This window comes from Hylobates moloch, unplaced genomic scaffold (genome assembly GCF_009828535.3).
Source record: "Hylobates moloch isolate HMO894 unplaced genomic scaffold, HMol_V3 SCAFFOLD_6, whole genome shotgun sequence".
NCBI classification, from domain to species: domain Eukaryota; kingdom Metazoa; phylum Chordata; class Mammalia; order Primates; family Hylobatidae; genus Hylobates; species Hylobates moloch.
In genome coordinates this window covers 82851194-82870243 of record NW_026652281.1, presented here as the reverse complement: position 1 = coordinate 82870243, position 19050 = coordinate 82851194, and the positions used below count along the sequence as shown (strand labels likewise).

Below are 19050 nucleotides of genomic sequence, written 5' to 3'. Positions count from 1 at the left end.
TGCCTCAGGCAGGGGCACAAGCCACCTGAGCCTGCAAGGCGATTAAGTGGAGCTTGTGTTTTTAAAAAAATCTTCCACTACTCTGTATTTACCTATTCTAAGTGATTTATAATTTAGCCCAAACTTGCTCATTGGGAAACTAGCTATGGCTATAGCAGGCAAGAAAGATAGAGTCTAATAGCAAGAAATGTCTTCCAACATTTTCAAGACTGACCCAGAGACTAGCTGATGAAGACTCACCAGACTTCATCTCTGGAGGGAACATAACAGGCACGATCTTAATCCCTGTGATGCCAGGAATGAGCAGAAGGACTGGAGCCCCTAGAGACTTCCTGTCTCTCCCAGCCCAGAACCCCTTTCCTTGAAAGGGTAGATGAGATCGTTTTATTCTAAACAAATGGATATCTCTCTTGGGGAAATGACATGAGACATGCTTCTACTAATGTCCAGTGCCCCTGCCACACACAGATGCTACCAGAAGGTAATGGGTGTGTGCAGTGGACTCAGTGGGGGAAAGCCTCTTTAGGAAGGGCCATGTCTACAACTCAAGTGAGAGTGGGTCCTACCAGAGCTATTCAAAGGCCACTGCTAGAACGGTATGGGGCACCCAGGTAAACAGGAAGGAAAGGAGAAAAGCAAACATGAGTTCACTCAACATGGAACATACACTCTCAGAAGCATAGGGCACAAAGTTATACCACCACTTTCCTAGAAATGCTTTCTATCATGCTGGTGTTCATTTTGTAAATGACACATGCTTTTTCTCTTTTTTTCTCTCAGTACCTCATTTATACATAGCATTTCTTATCTCTGTGAGAGTAAAAAGATGCTCTTTGATGGAGAGAAATCTGCATTTGAGCCATTGATTATGCAATAGTGCATAATCACTCTCCTAATCCCAAAAATAACGTGCTCAAATGAGAGCACAAGATGCGAGAGTGGGTTTCTTATGAAGCCCTTTCCTCTCCTTTCTTCCTTACTGGTGCAACTGTCTTTCTATTACAAAAGATTTAAGCAACAGAGACTCACTTTGCAAGCCAACCAGTAATTGTTAGGACATGGGCATGTGACCCAATCACAGCCAGTGAGACATACAGGGAAGTGTCTGCCAGGGCATTTTTGGGATAAACTCTTCTTCTGGATAAATCTTCACTCCACTGTTGCTGCAATGGACACTGTCATTGGGAATCCAGTATCAAAGCTCTCAGGCATCAGGTGTAAGCTAAGAAAATCCTTACAAAATTGGCCCAGAAGCTTGACATTGTTGAGCCATTAAAACAACACTGGACTCCTTGACATTGAAAAAAACAAACTTCTATTATCTTGGACACTGCAGGTCAAATATTCTGTTACTTGCAGCAAGAAAATCCTAATTCCATAAGCAAAAATAAAGTAGAAATGGAATACAAACGCTTTCCTAAAACTTAGATTTCTGGGAACCGCAGACTTTCAGAAAATATCTATACACTTAGCAATACAGGCCTGTACGTGGAAGTACAGAAGCCATATAACATACTTCACACCATTTTCCCCAAGAAAATGTTTGGAGCAATTGTAATATGTAGAATTGATCCTGAAAATGCAATTTATAAGGAAATATCAAAATACAGTCTTGCTCTTTTCACTGGCTGCAGTGAAAGGGCATAATCTTGGCTCACTGTAGACTCAACCTCCCTGGCTCAAGTGATTCTCCCAGCTCAGCCTCCTGAGTAGCTGGAGCTATAGGCATGGACCACCACACCTGAATAATTTTTCTATTTTTAGTAGAGATGGGGTTTCGCCGTGTTGCCCAGGCTGGTCTCAAACTCCAAGGCTCAAGCGATCCATCAGCCTCAGCCTCAAAAAGTGCTGGAATTATATGCATGAGCCACTATGCCTGGCCAAATCATTTTAATATACTGTACTACTTAATGAAATCTAAATGTTCAAAAGTCCAGCCTAAACATTTATAAAAATGTTGCAACTGCACTGTAACGCTAATAAGGTAAATCATATTCACTGCAGATTTGATTAATGCCCAGCAGATGAGGGTTGTAATCCCACAGGTGTCCATCTGCTTTCCTGACTTTCCTTAGTGGCCTCTCTCCCATCATCTCTCAGAGCAGCCCGTCTTGGCATTTCACAGAAAGTCATTCAATCTCTCTCTAAAATACTTTCAAAATAGTCATTAAGAAACGAAAACTTTCACAAAGTTATCCAACTCATCTTTTAATGTTTTCCTTGAAGAAGACGAAAATGCCACCATCGGTCATGGTGGCTCACACCTATAATCCCAGCATTTTGAGAGGCCAAGGGTGAAGGATCACTTGAGGCCAGGAGTTCAAGACCAGGCTGGGCAATGTAGAGGGACCATCTTTGTACTATAATATTATTAAATTTTTAAAATGCCACTAGTTCACATATTTAGACACCTTTGTCAGTATTGCTCAGTGGAAAGGCCTGTCTTGGTTTAGCAGAATTCCACAGGATGCCCTTTTATTTGGTAAAGTGGGAAATACTTGGATCTGGTAGCTCATTCATCTAACTACTAAAATAATACCATTCACACCACACTTGGATTATTAACTTTTCAAAAAAATCCATTTAACACTAAAGTTGAAAGTAATTTAAACTGTTTCACATAAAGAAACCAGGTCAAGGCTGGACACAGTGGCTCACGCCTATAATCTCAGCACTTTGGGAGACCAAGGTTGGTGGATCACCTGAGGTCAGGAGTTTGAGACCAGCCTGGCCAACATGGTGAAACCCTGTCTCTGCTAAAAATACAAAAATTAGCCAGTTTTGGTGACACACACCTGCAGTCTCAGCTACTCAGAAGGCTGAGGCAGGAGAATTGCTTGAACCCAGGAGAGAAGGTTGCAGTGAGCCGAGATTGTGCCACTGCACTCCAGCCTGGGGGCGGGGGGGAGAAGAGAGACTGAGAGAGAGAGAGAGAGAAAGGAAGGAGGGAAAAAGGGAGGGAGGGAGGGAAGAAAGGAAGGAAGTGAGGGAGGGAAGGAAGGAAGGAAGGAAGGAAGGAAGGAAGGAAGGAAGGAAGGAAGGAAGGAAGGAAGGTCACAATCCTGTTGTGCTGTACGTGTTCATGTTCCAGCTTTTTGCCACAAAACAAAGACATCCTTTGTGTATCACAAACTATTCCCTGACCATTTCACAATCTTTGTTGCATGCATTAGGGCTCTTTGGGTGATGATAGAAAAGGGTGTGTTTTGTTTTATTATTATGACCTTCAAAAGAGTAGCAAGTTATTCTGCTGTACTTCCAAAAACTGTAGCTGGGAAGAACAATATAGCAGATCAGAAGCTGAAAATTATTTTCAAGGACTCAGAAAACAAATGTATGGTATGTACTACATGTTGTCTGTTAAAATAGCCAACCATGGTGAAATCCCTTTGTGGGGAAAAGTAGGAAATTTTACAAATGCAAACATAATGCTACTTCTCTGGGTATAACCACAGTAACAAGGGCACAGAAAAATATGTCAGAACCAGAGGAAAGATGAGGTTATATGCTCTGAGAATGAAAGCCTCCTATGGATTCTCACTCTGAGAGTGCCTACAAATAAGAAGCTGAGTTTCATCGATAGCAGCATGAAATGCAGAGTGGGAAAAGCAGGAAGAAAGTTCTAGTAGTGGCCCAAGCTCAGTGGCCTGCACTTGTAACCCTAGAACTTTGGGAGGCTGAGGCGGGTGGATTTCCTGAGTTCAGGAGTTCGAGACAAGCCTGGGCAATATGATGAAACCCCGTCTTACAAAAAAAAAAGAGAGAGAGAGAGAGAAGAAAAAAGAAAAGAAAGAAAAGAAGAAGAAGAAAAAAGAAAGTTCTAGTAGCCACAGAAGTCAGTTGCTTTGACCATGGGTTATGATGTCAGAATTTCAGGAGTAACAGAAGCAGCAGGAAAGCAGGCAGACAGATGGCAGAGATGTTTGCTGGAACCCTCAAGCCCTAAGAAAGACCCTTGAGTATGTTAACATCACTTTTGAACACTTTAGCGACCACAGCTCTCAGTCTGTGAGGAAAAGCCCTGCTGGCCATTGAGACTGGTGTGATAGACTGGCCTGCTGTGGGAGATGTGGAAGGGCTAAATTGGAAAAGCCTAGGTAGGGTTGGCCAATATTTTGGCTTCCCTGGGCCACATTGGAAGAATTGTCTTGGACCACACATAAAATACACTAACACTAATGATAGCTGATGAGCTTTAAAAAATGCAAAAAATCTCATAATGTTTTAAGAAAGTTTACACATTTGTGTTGGGCTGCACTTAAAGCTGTCCTGGGTCACACGCAGCCTGCCGGCCGAGGATTGCACAAGCTTGGCCTAAGGTTTCTTGATGAGATGAAAACTGTGATGGAGCATTCAAGCCCAAAGCATTGTTTTTTCACAATAGTTTTGGAGAGTAACCAATTCACATTTTCTGCGTGGTTGTTCAGGTAGCACAAGAAAAGAGGACCTGAGAAAGCACCAGCTTCTGGGACAACAGCACAAGTCACACCTTCAACCTCCAGTCCTCTGCAATGTACAAGGAGAAAACAATCATGCTTCCTGTGGCCACCATGACACCTTTATCACAGCCCATGGGTCACGGAGTGACTCGGGCCATGTCTGGCTCTTTCTTATAATGTGCATTTTCACAGCACATGGGGCAGTTGCCAGTGACGCTTGCTACTTCCCTAGGGAGCACTGATGCATTTCTAATACCAGCATGAAAACCAATACCAGACCATGGATAGAAGCGACTTCTCAAATGCTGTGCCTTGCACATGTTGTGGCTGAATCTAATGTTTTTTTAAGAGACAGAGTCCTGCTCTGTCACCCAGGCTGGAGTGCAGTGGTGCAACCTAGTCTCACTGCAGCATTAACCTCCTGGGCTCAAGCACTAATTCTCCCACCTCAGCCTCCTGAGTAGCTGGGACCACAGGCAAGTGTCACCACACCTGGCTAATTTTTAAAACAAATTATTTGTAGAGATGGAGTCTTGCTAACATAGCAAGGCTGTTCTTGAACTCCCAGCCTCAAGATCCACCAAGCTTGGTCTCCCAAATCATCAGGATTGCAGTCATGAGTCATGGCACCCAGACATAGTCTAAATCCATAACTCACTGTCTTAGTTGTGACCTCAGGACGCCTCAGATTTGCCATGTCAGAGTTTGCGTGGCCATTTGGTTTAATCATGATTAAATTGCTGTTGAAGATGCTTCATAGAAGTTCTTAAATTACCATGATGAGACATTAGCAATTGAGGCCCTCAAAGGGTTGTCCCAAATAAGCTTAAGACAACAGAGCCTCTCACCAAAAAGATTCCCCCAGACTCATTTAAATACAGAGGTGGTTGGGTGCAGTGGCTCATGCCTACAATCCTAGCATTTTGGGAGGTGAAAGTGGGAAAATTGAGCCCAAGAGTTCAAGACAAGCCTGGGCAAAGTAGTGAGACTCCATCTCTATAAAATACTTAAAAATTGGCCAGGCAAGTTGGTGCACGCTTGTAGTCCCAGCTACTCAGGAGGCTGAGATGGGAGGATCCTTTAAGCCTGGGAGATGGAGGCTGCAGTGAGCTGTGATTGTGCTTCTGTGCTCCTGCCTGGGTGACAGAACAGGAGTGCCAGCCTAATATCACTGCTTAAAGGACAGGGCCAACTCATGGTGAAATGTAGAAATACATCACCATGAAAAGCTCCTGGGGGTGGTGGGAGGAAGTAGATACTGAAGTCATCTTTTTCTGAAGTAATCACCTGTTTGTTCCAGAAAAGGTTAAAATGAGGCATCCCTCTCCTGGTGTCTTCTCCCCCAAACTCCTCCACAGCATTTTTTTAAGATTCCAGAGCGAAAACAATAGCAGAGTTGTCACGGTCACAAATAACTGATGGTCACAAATGCATGATTATCAACATAAGATCATTTATATTTTAAAGTGTGGTGTATCAAAATAAGTAAAACATGCATACACAGGTCAACAGAGGTTGCCATAGAGATGGCCAGCCATATTGCACCCAGTTTTATTGTTTGTCATTGCTTGGAAGCACATTCACTGTAATTCTTGTCTTCCCAGAATACTAAAACACACACGCGCACACACAGGCCAGACAACAGTCGAGTGTCACGTTCCTGTAACATTTAGGTGATGCTCTTATTTCATTTGTGCTCTTGGAACCATGAAAACTCAGAGCTGCAGGATCTCTCTGTTCAGAGTATTATTCAACTTATTACTTTTATAGCTGTAGAGAATGAGGTCAAGGCCAGAATGGAGGCTAAGAGGAGGGTTCTGACTAGAACCCGAGTGTGCCCTTTTTCCTGAGGACAAGATAGTATGAAAAAGACACCAGGCTGCAGGGTGTGGTGGCTCATGCCTGTAATCCCAGCAGTTTGGGAGTCCGAGGTGGGCGGTTCATCTGAGGTCAGGAGTTCAAGACCAGCCTGGCCAACATGGTGAAACCCTGTCTCTACTAAAAATACAAAAATTAGCTGGGTATGGTGGCGCATGCCTGTAATCCCAGCTACTCGGTAGGCTGAGGCAGGAGAATTGCTTGAACCCAGGTGGCAGAGGTTCCAGTGAGCCAAGATTGCGCCATTGCACCCCAGCCTGGGAAGCAAGAGCGAAACTCTGTCTCAACAAAAAAGACAAAGAAAAAGAAAAAGAAAAGAAAAAGACACTTGGGAAATGCAACCTTCAGACCAAGGAAAGACTCTGTGACATTTGAGAATGATGTCTATCACACATAAAGCACCATTTTTAGGACATTACAGAGCTCTGGGATGTGAATTGTTCCTTTATCTCTAATTTGTTCATCTAAATGCTTTAAGAGTGCAAGTATTTTTTTTGAAGTGATACTTACAGTGAAATTATTAAGTGACAGCTGCAGGTTTTAAAACTGTGCTTCCAAAATACACACATAACTCCTAATGTCATGAGAATACTCATAAAATCTTAACTTAAAAAAAAAAACAACCAGACGCACTTTCCACAAATCCTACTCAAGAGATTGTTGGAGGAAAAGTGGGGGCAGAGAGCACAAAGAATGATAGAAGAGTGAAAAAATGAGAAACATCACAGCATTCCAATAAAAAATTCAAGATGTCTTTTCTTCCCTCAAAAAGCTCTCTGGATCATGGTGCGGTGGCTCACATCTGTAATCCCAACACTTTGGGAGGCTGAGGCAGGAGGATCACTTGAGCCCAGGAGTTTGAGAACAGCCTGGGCAACATAGCAAGACCCCCATCTCTACAAAAAATGCAAACATTAGCTGGGCATGGTGGCTCATGCCTGTAATCCCAGCACTTTGGGAGGCTGAGGTAGGAGGATTTCATGAGCCCAGGAGTTCAAGACCATCCTGGGCAACAGAGGGAGGTCTCATCTCTACAAAAATAAAAATTAGCCAGGTTTGGTGGCATGTGTCTGTAGTCCTAGGTACTCGGGAGGCTGAGGCGGGAAAACTGCTTGAGCCCAGCAAGTCAAGGCTGCAGTGAGCTATGATCATGCCTGGATAATGGAGCTAGAGACCCTGTCTCAAAAGAAAAAAAAGAAAAAAGCTCTCTGGAGAACACAGTAGCTGTGCATTCAGTGCACTCTTCTTGCATGCTCAGATCCCTTTGCTGCAATTAGGGCTTCAGATGTAGTCAACAGCAAGTAACACGTGCATTGACTACATTTCCTTATTATCTATTTAATAAAGTAAATCCCATCAAAGTAGCCTGCTTGCTGGGGTCTGATGCTACTGAGCAGTTCCCTAGCCTATTATCTCCAAGTTTCTGCTGCAGCTCTCTGCTGAGTTTTAACATTAGAAGAGATATAGCTTTGGAATATGATTATTACAAACTCTTCATTCTCCAAATGCACAAAATAATCTTTTTTAGCTTATTTTCTTGTCAATAAAGTGATTCACCTAAACACTGGCTATTTCCACAACAGCACAATCTGAGGCTTTTGGTGTTTCTATATCCTGTAAAAATGGGGAGGCAGCCGTTGGCTTTGGCAGTTGTGGGAGATAGAAATAGAGTAATGGAAGAAGTACACTGTACCGGTCAATGCAGATGATGTCCCCTCTCTTCTCCAGCAACAGAATAACAACCTCCAGTTTTTTGATTCTGGATGAAGACTGGCCAGGCATGGTGGCTCATGCCTGTAATCCTAGCACTTTGGGAGGCCGAGGCGGGTGGATCACGATGTCAGGAGGTAGAGACAAGCCTGGCCAACATAGTGGACCCTGTCTCTACTAAAAATACAAAAATTAGCTGGGTGTGGTGGTGGGCACCTTTAACCCCAGCTACTCAGGAGGCTGAGACAGAAGAATTGCTTGCACCCGGGGGGCAGAGGTTGCAGTGAGCTGAGATTGCACCACTCTAGCCTGGGCAAAAGAGCAAAACTCCATCTCAAAAAAAAAAAAAAAAAAAAAGACGAAGAACTACCACAAATAGCTGAAATTTGAAAAAAATCATAGAGAAAGTCAGTTAGCTTTGTTAAACTGATTGCTTTCAAACCTCATGCCAGAACCACTAATAAAGTAGCAATCCCAGCCAATTTTCAGTATCTGCTGCCTTGCCCATCCTGTGATAGAAATCCCTTCACAAACTAAAATGTCATTAATCCTACCATGGCAGGATAGAAAGAGGTAAAGCGAAGGAATGAGACAATACAGAGCAGGGATCCCCATCCCTGGTCTGCAGACCAGTACTGGTTCACAGCCTGTTAGGAACCAGGAAACACAGCAGGAGGTGAGCATTGGATAAGCCAGCATTACCACCTGAGCTCTGCCTCCTGTCAGATCGGTGGCGGCATTAGATTCTCACAGGAGTGCCAACTCTATTGTGAACTATGAAGGTTCTCCTTATGAGAATCTAATGCCTGATGATCTGTCACTGTCTCCCATCACCCCCAGATAGGACGGTCTAGTTGCAGGAAAACAAGCTCAGGGCTCCTACTGATTTTATTTTATGTTGAGTTGTGTATTTATTTCATTATATATTACAATGTATTAATAATAATGAAAATAAAGCACAGAATAAATGTAATGTGCTTGAATCATCCTGAAACCATCCTCTCCAGCCCCTGTCCATGGAAAAATTATCTTTCATAAAACCGGTCCCTGGTGCCAAAAAGGTTGGGGACTGCTGATCTAGAATAACTAACTGATTTCTAGAGTTTACCCTACTCACATAACTCACTCCTTTGAATGATAGCAATACATTTCCTTTCTTCACAATTTTTAATTTATTTTTATTTTTTGAGACAGGGTCTTAGTCACCCAGGATGGAGTGCAGTGGCACCATCTCAGCTTATGGCAGCCTAGAACCTACTGGGCTCAAGCAATCCTCCTGGCTCAGCCTCCCAAGTAGCTGGGACCACAGATGCATGTCACCACACTTAGCTGAATTTCTTTTTTTTCTTTTTGGTAGAGATGAGGTCTCACTATATTGCCCATGCTGATCTCTAACTCCTGGGCTCAAGCAATCCACCTGTCCCACCCAAAGTCCTGGGATTCCAGACATGAGCCACCAGGCCTGGCTCACATTTCCTTTTCTTTTTTTAAAGCTTACGTATAATCATGTTCATTAGAACTGAAAAGTGAAATGTAGTTTTCTTTTCTGTAAACACATAAAATTGCTTTTAGGCACATGTTAGAAGAAAGGGTGTGGCTCCGGAGAGAAGATCTAGCTAAAGGTATCCCTACTTCCTACATGACCTTGGGCAAGATGCTCAGCCTCCTGAGCAGCTGCTCTATCATCTGTAACATGAGAGTGATCAATACCACATCCCAGAGAGTTATCACAGAGGACAAAGAAGAATCTACCTGAAAGCCCTTTGTAATTTCTGAAGTCCCATATTCATTATTGCTTTTATGAGACTAGAGCAGTGCACAGTTTTTAATAATTATTAAAGTGCTTTGGTGACTTATGCTTGTAATCTCAGCACTTTGGGAGACCAAGGTAGGAGGATGGCTTAAGCCCAAGAGTTCCAGACCAGCCTGAACAACATGGTTAGATCCTGTTTCTACAAAAAATACAAAAATTAGCCAGGCATGGTGGTGGACGCCTGTAGTCCTAGCTACTCAAGGGGCTGAGATGGATGGGTCACCTGATCCTGGGAGACTGAAGCTGCAGTGAGCCCTGCTCACACCACTGCACTCCAATCTGGACCACAGAGTGAGACCCTGTTACCAAAAAACAAAGAGTCAAGGGGAAGGGAGGGGAGGGGAGGGGGAGGGGGGGGCAGGGGAGGGAAGGGCAGGGAAGGGGAAAATATGAGGTTAAAGCTGGAGAGAGGGGCAGGAAAGGCAGTAGTGTTACCAAAAGGACACAAAATTCACTGGTTTCAGAACAATTTCCTTTTGGAAAGAGAACAATCATCTCTACCTCTGCCCCATTACCAGCTGGGCACAGAGAAGCCTACTGCCTGGGAAAGAGAGAAGCAGAAAATAACCTCAGCCAGGTTAGTGCTATAGAAAACCAAGACCAGGCTGGGCGTGGTGGCTCACGCCTGTAATCCCAGCACTTTGGGAGGCCGAGGCAGGTGGATCATGAGGTCAGGAGATTGAGACCATCCTGGCTAACACGGTGAAACTCCGTCTCTACTAAAAGTACAAAAAATTAGCCAGGCGCAGTGGCGGGCACCTGTAGTTTCAGCTACTTGGGAGGCTGAGGCAGGAGAATGGCGTGAACCCAGGAGGCGGAGCTTGCAGTGAGCCGAGATCGCGCCACTGCACTCCAGCCTGGGCCACAGAGCAAGACTCCGTCTTGGAAAAAAAAAAAAAAAGAAAACCAAGACCAAAATGTTGCCAGGTTCTAGGGTAAAAAGAAGCAAGATTCTAGAGCTGTTCAGAAGTTAGGACATAGATTTTCTATGGCAACAGGAGAAAAACTGGATGGTCCCTTGAAACCCTGGTTTCAAACATGTTCATTTTTAACAATACCAAAAACCTATATTTACACTTAAGTTTTCTTCTATGGTGTTGTTACATATTGTCTTTACCATTTTATAGAGTAGCTAACACAGACAGTGATCAGATCAGTGGGGTGGCTGGTGAATGCATGTGGACCAGACTAGCCATGCGTTGCATTCTATGGAAACTAACTGAAGATCCAGAAATAGGGGTTCACGCCATTTCTGTAAGGGTCACCCATGAGCTACTACTTTTCTATTCCCCCTTCTTGTTTTCATCTGCCCTCATCCTTTTTAATTTCTGTATTTCTCTCCCCCCATCTCCTTATTACACTGAAAGAATGTGCAATTTTTAAAAGGTGCAACAAGAAAAAGTTTAAAAACATATAAATACCCATGTTGAGATCCATTTTTGTCCAGTTAAGGAAACTTTTTAAATGATGAGGTCTATGTTGGCACACACGCAAAAAAACAAAAAACAAACAAAACCAAAAAAAACCTATAAGCATTTCACATGATGGATTACCTTTTTTTTGGATTTAAAGAACTATACAAATCCAACAGTGTTAAAAGTAATAAATGTAGGTATGTGGAGTTTTTACAGTCCGTGTTCTTGTCGCGTAGTACCTAGGATTAGAAACTTACCAATGGGTGCAGCACACCAACATGGCACATGGATACATATGCAACAAACCTGCACATTGTGCACATGTACCCTAAAACTTAAAGTATAATAATAATAAAATAAAATTAAAAAAAAAAGGAAACTTATCAAGGCGGCTTAGGCCCTGGTCGTCCTTTGCCTCCGCACGTATTTCCAGCTCCCTCTGCGACGCGGCCTCTGCCGCACTGCGTGCCAGGCTTGCTGCGCTCAGCCGTGGCCGGCCTCTGCGCTGCCGCGCCCAACTCGCCTTTCCAGCAGTTCCTGCAGCGGCACCTGGGCAGAGGGCCTGGCCCTTCTGGCTGCTCAGACTGTGAGCAGGGACCGCAGCTCGCCGCTCTGGCTGCAGCGTGGCTGCGCACCAAAGGAGACAAAGTTTTTGTTGATTTCCTGAGTGATGAAATTAAAAAGGAAAGGAAAATCCAGAAGCCTAAGACCCTCCCTAAGATATTTGGAGGTTGGGAGCTGGAATTGAATGGGACAGAAGCTAAATTAGTGTGGAAAGTTGCCGGGGAAAAGATTACTGTCACTTTCAACATTAACACAGCATTCTACCAACATTTGACGGTGAGAAGGAACTCTCACAAGGGCAGAAGGTTGAAGAACAGGAGCCTCAATTGACATCAACTCCCAATTGTGTGGTTGAAGTTATAGAGAATGATGGCAAGAAGGCCCTTGTGCTGGACTGTCACTATCCAGAGGATGAGGTTGGACAAGAAGAGAAGGCTGAGAGTGACATTTTCTCTCTCAGAGAAGTTAGCTTTCAGTCCACTGGCCAGTCTGAATGGGACGACGCTAATAATACAGTCAACACATATTCCCTGGACTGAGCCTTATACGACCATCTGGTGGATTTCCTTGTGGACCAAGGGGTGGACAACACTTTTGCAGATGAGTTGGTGGAGCTCAGCACAGCACTGGAGCAACAGGAGTACATTACTTTTCTTGAAGACCTCAAAAGTTTTGTCAAGAGCCAGGAAAGCAGACAAACACTGAAAACTGTAGTATTATGGCAGGCGTTAGCCAGCGAATGAATCCTACTCTGAAGCCAGACACATGTGCTTTGAAATGATTATCCTAATATCATGGGGAAAAAGTAGCAAATTTAAATAATTTCTTTTGCACTGTCATTTATTATCATTTGTTTTCTCTGTAAAAATCCATTATGTCTAGATTTTTGTAAAACATAATAGAAAATAAAATTGGTTTATCTCCTCCAAAAAATATCAAGGCAAAATGTTTGAATAATTACTGAGCTAAGTAAGCTTCTATCTCAAGAAATGAGAAAAAGAAGAGTAAAGTACACGTGTAAAAGTTGGGGAAAAGCACTTCTGCTTGTGGCCAAGGTGGAGCAACAAGGACAAGACTTACCTCCTGCTTGAAACAATAGAGCCAGGCAAAATACATGCAATGACAGTTTTCAAAACAATGAACATCAGAAAAGGAAGGGCAGTGGATACAAATGAGGTGAGCCTGTTAGCAGTGGCAACTCCATCCAGGTCTGCAGCAACCTCAATTCTTGCCTCCTCAGAATAAAGAATTTGACTGAAGGGCATAAGGCAGAGAAAGAAACTGAGACAAGTTTTAGATTAGAAGTGAAAGGAAGTAAAGTACACTTGGAAGAAAGCCAGGTGGGCAACTTGAGAGATCAAGTGCACCATTCAACCTTTGACTTGGGGTTTTATACATTGGCATGCTTCTGGGGGATTGTATCTCTTCTCCCATGATTCTACCATTTTCCATTACTCTGCTTACTTGAGCCCATTTGCCCAACTCCTGAGATCTTATCGGGAAGCTGCTGATCACCACCTTCATGTGTTTCTATCAGGAGACTGCCTTTCCCCCAGGCCCACTGAGACCAATTGTTACTTTATTTTTATTTTTATTTATTTATTTATTTATTTATTTATTTTTTTGAGATGGAGTCTCGCTCTGTCACCCAGGCTGGAGTGCAGTGGTGCAATCTTGGCTCACTGCAAGCTCCGCCTCCCGGGTTCACGCCATTCTCCTGCCTCAGCCTCTCCGAGTAGCTGGTACTACAGGCGCCCGCCACCACGCCTGGCTAATTTTTTTGTATTTTTAGTAGAGACGGGGTTTCACCGTGGTCTCGATCTCCTGACCTTGTGATCCGCCCGCCTCAGCCTCCCAAAGTGCTGGGATTACAAGCGTGAGCCACCGTGCCCGGCCACTTTATTTTTATTTTATTTTATTTTTTTCTTTTTGAGACAGAGTCTTGCTCCGTCACTCAGGCTGGAGTGCAGTGGCGCGATCTCGGCTCACTGCAACCTATGTCTCCTGGGTTCAAGAGATTCTCCCGCCTCAGCCTCCAGAGTAGCTAAGGTTATAGGTGTGCACAACCACACCCAGCTAATTTTTGTATATTTGGTAGGGACGGGGTTTCACCATGTTGGCCAGGCTGGTCTTGAACCCCTGACCTGCGGTGATCTGCCTGTCTTGGCCTCCCAGAGTGCTGGGATTACTGGAGTGAGCCACTACACGTGGCCCAATTGTTACAGTATAACAATGGCCTGACCATCACCTGATGGTCACCTGGCATTCCTGGGGGTGGGGAGAGTCTCTCATGTCTGCCTGACTACCTATTGCTCATGTCTGCCTGACTACCTACTATAACAAGCCCTAGGATTTTCCAGGTTCTGTGCTTTAACCTGTTTTCCAGCTCACTGCTCAGGGACTGGAACTCAGGCGAGCCTGGCAGACTCCCCAAGTTGAGGAGACAGAGCTGAGTCCAAAGAGACCAACACAGCTAGAGTTCATGAGACAGAGAGTGACAGATGAGAGAGCTGCTGACAGAGAACCCTAGAGACTGGCAGAGGGTCCTCCCAGTGTCTTCAGCAGACTATCAATCACCGCATGTGTGTGAAGACGCTACTGGGGCTGGGGCAAGAACCACCTGAAAGGATTGTAGGAAACGGTGCTGGACAGTCACACAGGGTGGGTAACAGTGGCTGATCTCGCCAGCCAAATTAGAAATGCTCATAATTCACACTTCATTGGATAGGGAACTAAACAAATCATGAAAACAAGACCTGAAATGATCAAACTGTTTCTAAGAAAATAAAATGTGTCATACAACCAAAGCAATCGACAGGTTCAGTGTAATCCCTATCAAAATACCAGTGATGGCTGGGTGCAGTGGCTCAGGCCTATAATCTCAGCACTTTGGGAGGCCGAAGAGGAATGATCTCTTGATCCCAGGAGTTCAAGACCAGCCAGGGCAACATAGTAAGATGCTATTTCTATAAAAAGAAAACAAAAAAACAAAAAAATAGCTGGGTGTGGTGGTGCAGAACTGTGGTCCCAGCTACTTGAGAGGCTGTTACAGGAAGATCACTTAAGCCTCGGAGATCGAGGCTGCAGTGAGCCATGATCATGACACTGCACCCCAACCTGGACAGCAGAGTTAGACTCTGTCTCAAAAAACAAAAAATACCAAGGAGGCCAGGTGGCTCATGCCTGTAATCCCAGCATTTTGGGAGGTTGAGGTGGATGGACCAGAGTCTGAGACCAGCCTGGCCATCATGGTTAAACCCCATCTCTACTAAAAATGCAAAAATTTTCTGGGTGTTGTGTTGCACATCTGTAGTCCCAGCTACTCGGAGGCTCAGGCACAAGAATCACTTCCACCCAAGAGGCAGAGATTGCAGTGAGACAAGATTGTGCCACCGCACTCCAGCCTGTGTGGCAGAGTGAGACTCTGTCTTTAAAAAGAAAATAATATGGCCAGGGGTGGTGGCTTACACCTGTAATCTCAGCACTTTGGGAGATCGAGGCAGGTTGATCACGAGGTCAGAGGTCAGGAGATTGAGACCATTCTGGTTAACATGGTGAAACCCCATTTCTACTAAAACTACAAAAAAAAATATAGCTGGGCAAGGTGGCATGTGCCTGTAATCCCAGTTACTCGAGAGGCTGAGGCAGGAGAATTGCTGGAACCTGGGAGGCGGAGGTTGCAGTGAGCCGAGATGGTGCCACTGAACTCTAGCCTGGGCGAGACAGCAAGACTCAGTCTTCAAAAAAATAAATAAATAAAATACCAATTACATTCTTTACAGAAATAGAAAAAACAATCCTGAAACTTATATGGAATCAGAAAAGATCCAGAATATCCAGTCTGTCCCTGGATCTAAGGAACAAGACAATAAAAAAAGAGACTCCTAAAATCCAAGAAATCTTGAACAAAAAGAATACAGCTGGAGGTATCACACTAAACCACTTCAAAATTTATCACAAATCTATAGTAACCCAAACAGCATGGTACTGGCATAAAAGCAGACACATAGGCCAATGCAACAGAATAGACAGCCAACAAATACATCCATATATTTACAGCCAACTGATTTTCTACAAAAGGTGCCAAAAACACACAACAGGGAAAAGACAGTTTCTTCCAAAAATGGTGTTGGGGAAACTGGATATTCACATGAAGAAGAATGAAATCATACCTTTATCTCACATCATACACAAAAGTCAACTCAAAATAGATGAAAGACTTACATGAATGTCCTGAAACTATGAACTACTAGAAGAAAACATAGGGAATAAGCTTCATGACAGTGGTCTGGACACTGAATTTTTGCATAGGATCTTAAAGGCAGAAGCAACGAAAGCAAAAATAAAATGAGATGACACGAAACTAAAAAGCGTCTGCACAGCAATGGAAATAATCCACGGAGTGAAGAGACAACCTACAGAATGGGAGAAAATATTTGCAATCCACGCATCTCTGAGGAGTTAATATTCCAGATATATAGAAAACTCAACTCAATAGCAAATCCAATTAAAAAATGGGGCCACAGTGGTGGGAATGTAAACTAGTGTAGCCATTATGGAGGCTACATATGGAAGAGCACATATGGAGGTTCCTAAAAAAATAAAACCACCATATGATCCAGCAATCCCACTACTGGGTATATATCTAAATGATATAAAATCAATATGTTGAAGAGATATCTGCGCTCCCATGTTTACTACAGCACTATTCACAATAGCCAAGAAAGAGAGAAACAAATGCATCCCAGAACAAAATCTCCCGGTTTCCTATAGGAATACAAAAATATCCAGCAACCAATACAGTAAAATGCACAATGTCTGAGATCCAACCAAAGATTACTAGAAATGCCTTTGCAGGGAAAAAGGACCCATAATAAGGAGAATAATCAATCAATCAAAACTGACTCAGAACTGACAAGGATGTTAGAATTAGCAATGAAGGACATTAACATTGTTACTATAACTTTATGTGTGATACTGTGATAGAAGAAGTATATATTTGGTCTTTGTTCCTGGTCCTTGGCACAAAACTCTTGTAATTTCCTGAATGATGAGGTGAGAGTATCATCTTGTTGTTCATAGTGTGCCTCTTTCAACCATCCCTGAGTTTATGCTAATGAGATGACTCTCGGTGGGCCCCTAGATAGCTTCAAATGAGGGCTGTTTGCTAGCCCCACCCTGGGCCTCTGGAAAGAGGAGAGGGTTTGGAGATTGACGTAATCATCAATTTCCAGCCAATGACTTCATCAACCATGCCTACATAATGAAAAGTCCATAAAAACCCCTGAATGAAGGTTTTGGAGGGCTTCTGGGCTGGTAAACACATCAGCGTGCTAGGAGGGTGCCCCTTCCATATCTAGCCCTATACACCTCTTACATTTAGCTATCCCTGAGTTGTATCCTTTATAATAATCCAGTAATGCTAAATAAAGCATCTTCCTGAGTTCTGTGAGCCATTCTAATAAATTATCAAACCTGAGGATGGGGTTGTGGGAACCCCTGATTTATAGCCTATCAGTCAGAATTATGGGAGGTCTGGGGTTTTCAACTGGTGTCTCAAGTGAAGGCAGTTTTTTGAGACCAAGCCCTTAACTCGTGGGGTCTGACACCAACGCCAGGTAGTTAGTATCAGAATTGAATTGAACTGTTGGACACCCAGTTGGTGTCTGGAGAGTTGGAAAACTGGTTGTTGATGTGGAAAAAACCCACACATTTGATGTCAGAAGTGTTCTGAGGAGAAACAGTTCAGAGTATGCCATATGTTAAAAAAGTTAAATAGAGACTTTGAGGATATAAAAAATACATTGAATGGAATTAATAGCATATTAGACATTGCAGAAGAAAATATTAGTCAATTTGAAGACATAGCAATAGAAACAATTGAAAACAAAGCACAAGGAGAAAAAAAAACTCCACAAAAATGAAAACAGCATCAATGAGCCGTGGGACTTCAAGCAGCCTAATTTGTGAATAATTTGTATCCATGAAGGAACATAGAGGAGAGAGTCAGAAAATAAAACACATTTGAAGAAATACCAGCCAAATTTTTTCCGTATTTGATGAACACCAGAAACCTACAGAGCCAGGAGGCTCAAAGGACCCCAAGCACAGGAAGAAAATTACACCAAGGCATACCATGATCGAATTGCTCAAAACCAGTGCTAAAGATAAAATTTTAAAAGTGGCCAGTGGGAAAAATGGAACATGCTATGTACACAGGAAAAAAAGAGAAGGATGACATCAGATTTCTCGCCTGAAACAATGCAAACAAGAAGACTGGGAAGCAACATCTTCAAAGTACTAAAAAGAAATTAAAAACTGTCAACCTACAATTCTATACCCATGACAATATCTTTCAAAAAATAAGGTGAGTCTGGACATGGTGACTCACACCTATAATCCTAGTGCTTTGGGAGGCCGAGGTGGAAGGATTGTTTGAGCCCAGGAGTTCAAGGCTGCAGTGAGCTATGATTGTGCCATTGCACTCCAGCCTGGATGACAGAGAGAGTCTCTATCTCTTAAAAACAAACAAACAAAAAAGATAAAAGGAAGACATTTTACGACATACAAAAACTGAAAGAATTAATCACCAGTAGATCTGTACTACAAGATATGTTCAAGGACATCTTTCAGACAGAAAGAAAATGATGCCAGATAGAATCAGGAATGAAGAGCGCTGGAAATGGTAACTGCATGAGTAAATACATATGATTATTTTTCTTATTATTTAAGTCTCTTTAAAAGCTAATTGACTGTTTAGGCCAGGTGAAGTGGTTCATGCCTATAATCCCAGCACTTTGGGAGGCTGAGGCAGTCAGATCACTTGAGCCCAGGAGGTTGAGACAAGCCTGGGCAACATGGCAAAACCCCATCTCCCCCCAAAACACAAAAATTAGCCAGACATGGTGCCATGCATCTGTAGTCCCAGCTACTCGGTAGGCTGAGGTGGGGGGGATCACCTGAGCATAGAGAGGTCAAGGCTCAGTGAGCCACAATCACACCACAGCACTCCAGCCTGGGTGACAGAGACCCTCCCTCAGGAAAAAAAAAAAAAAAAACCTGATTATTTAAATAAAAATAGCATGTATTTTCAGGTTTGTAACACATGAAAAAGTAAAATGCATGATACAATAGCATAAAGGCTGAGCAAGGATCAATGGAAGCACACTAAAGGTCTTATATACAAAGTGGTATATATCACTTGAAGGTAGACTATGATAACTTAAAAGGT

At 43.3% G+C, this 19050-nt stretch overlaps 1 pseudogene; it reads left to right on the top strand.

The window, feature by feature from the left end:
* Positions 1-1168: 1168 nt before the first annotated feature.
* Positions 1169-12562, top strand: LOC116470579 (complement component 1 Q subcomponent-binding protein, mitochondrial-like; annotated as a pseudogene).
* Positions 12563-19050: the final 6488 nt, after the last annotated feature.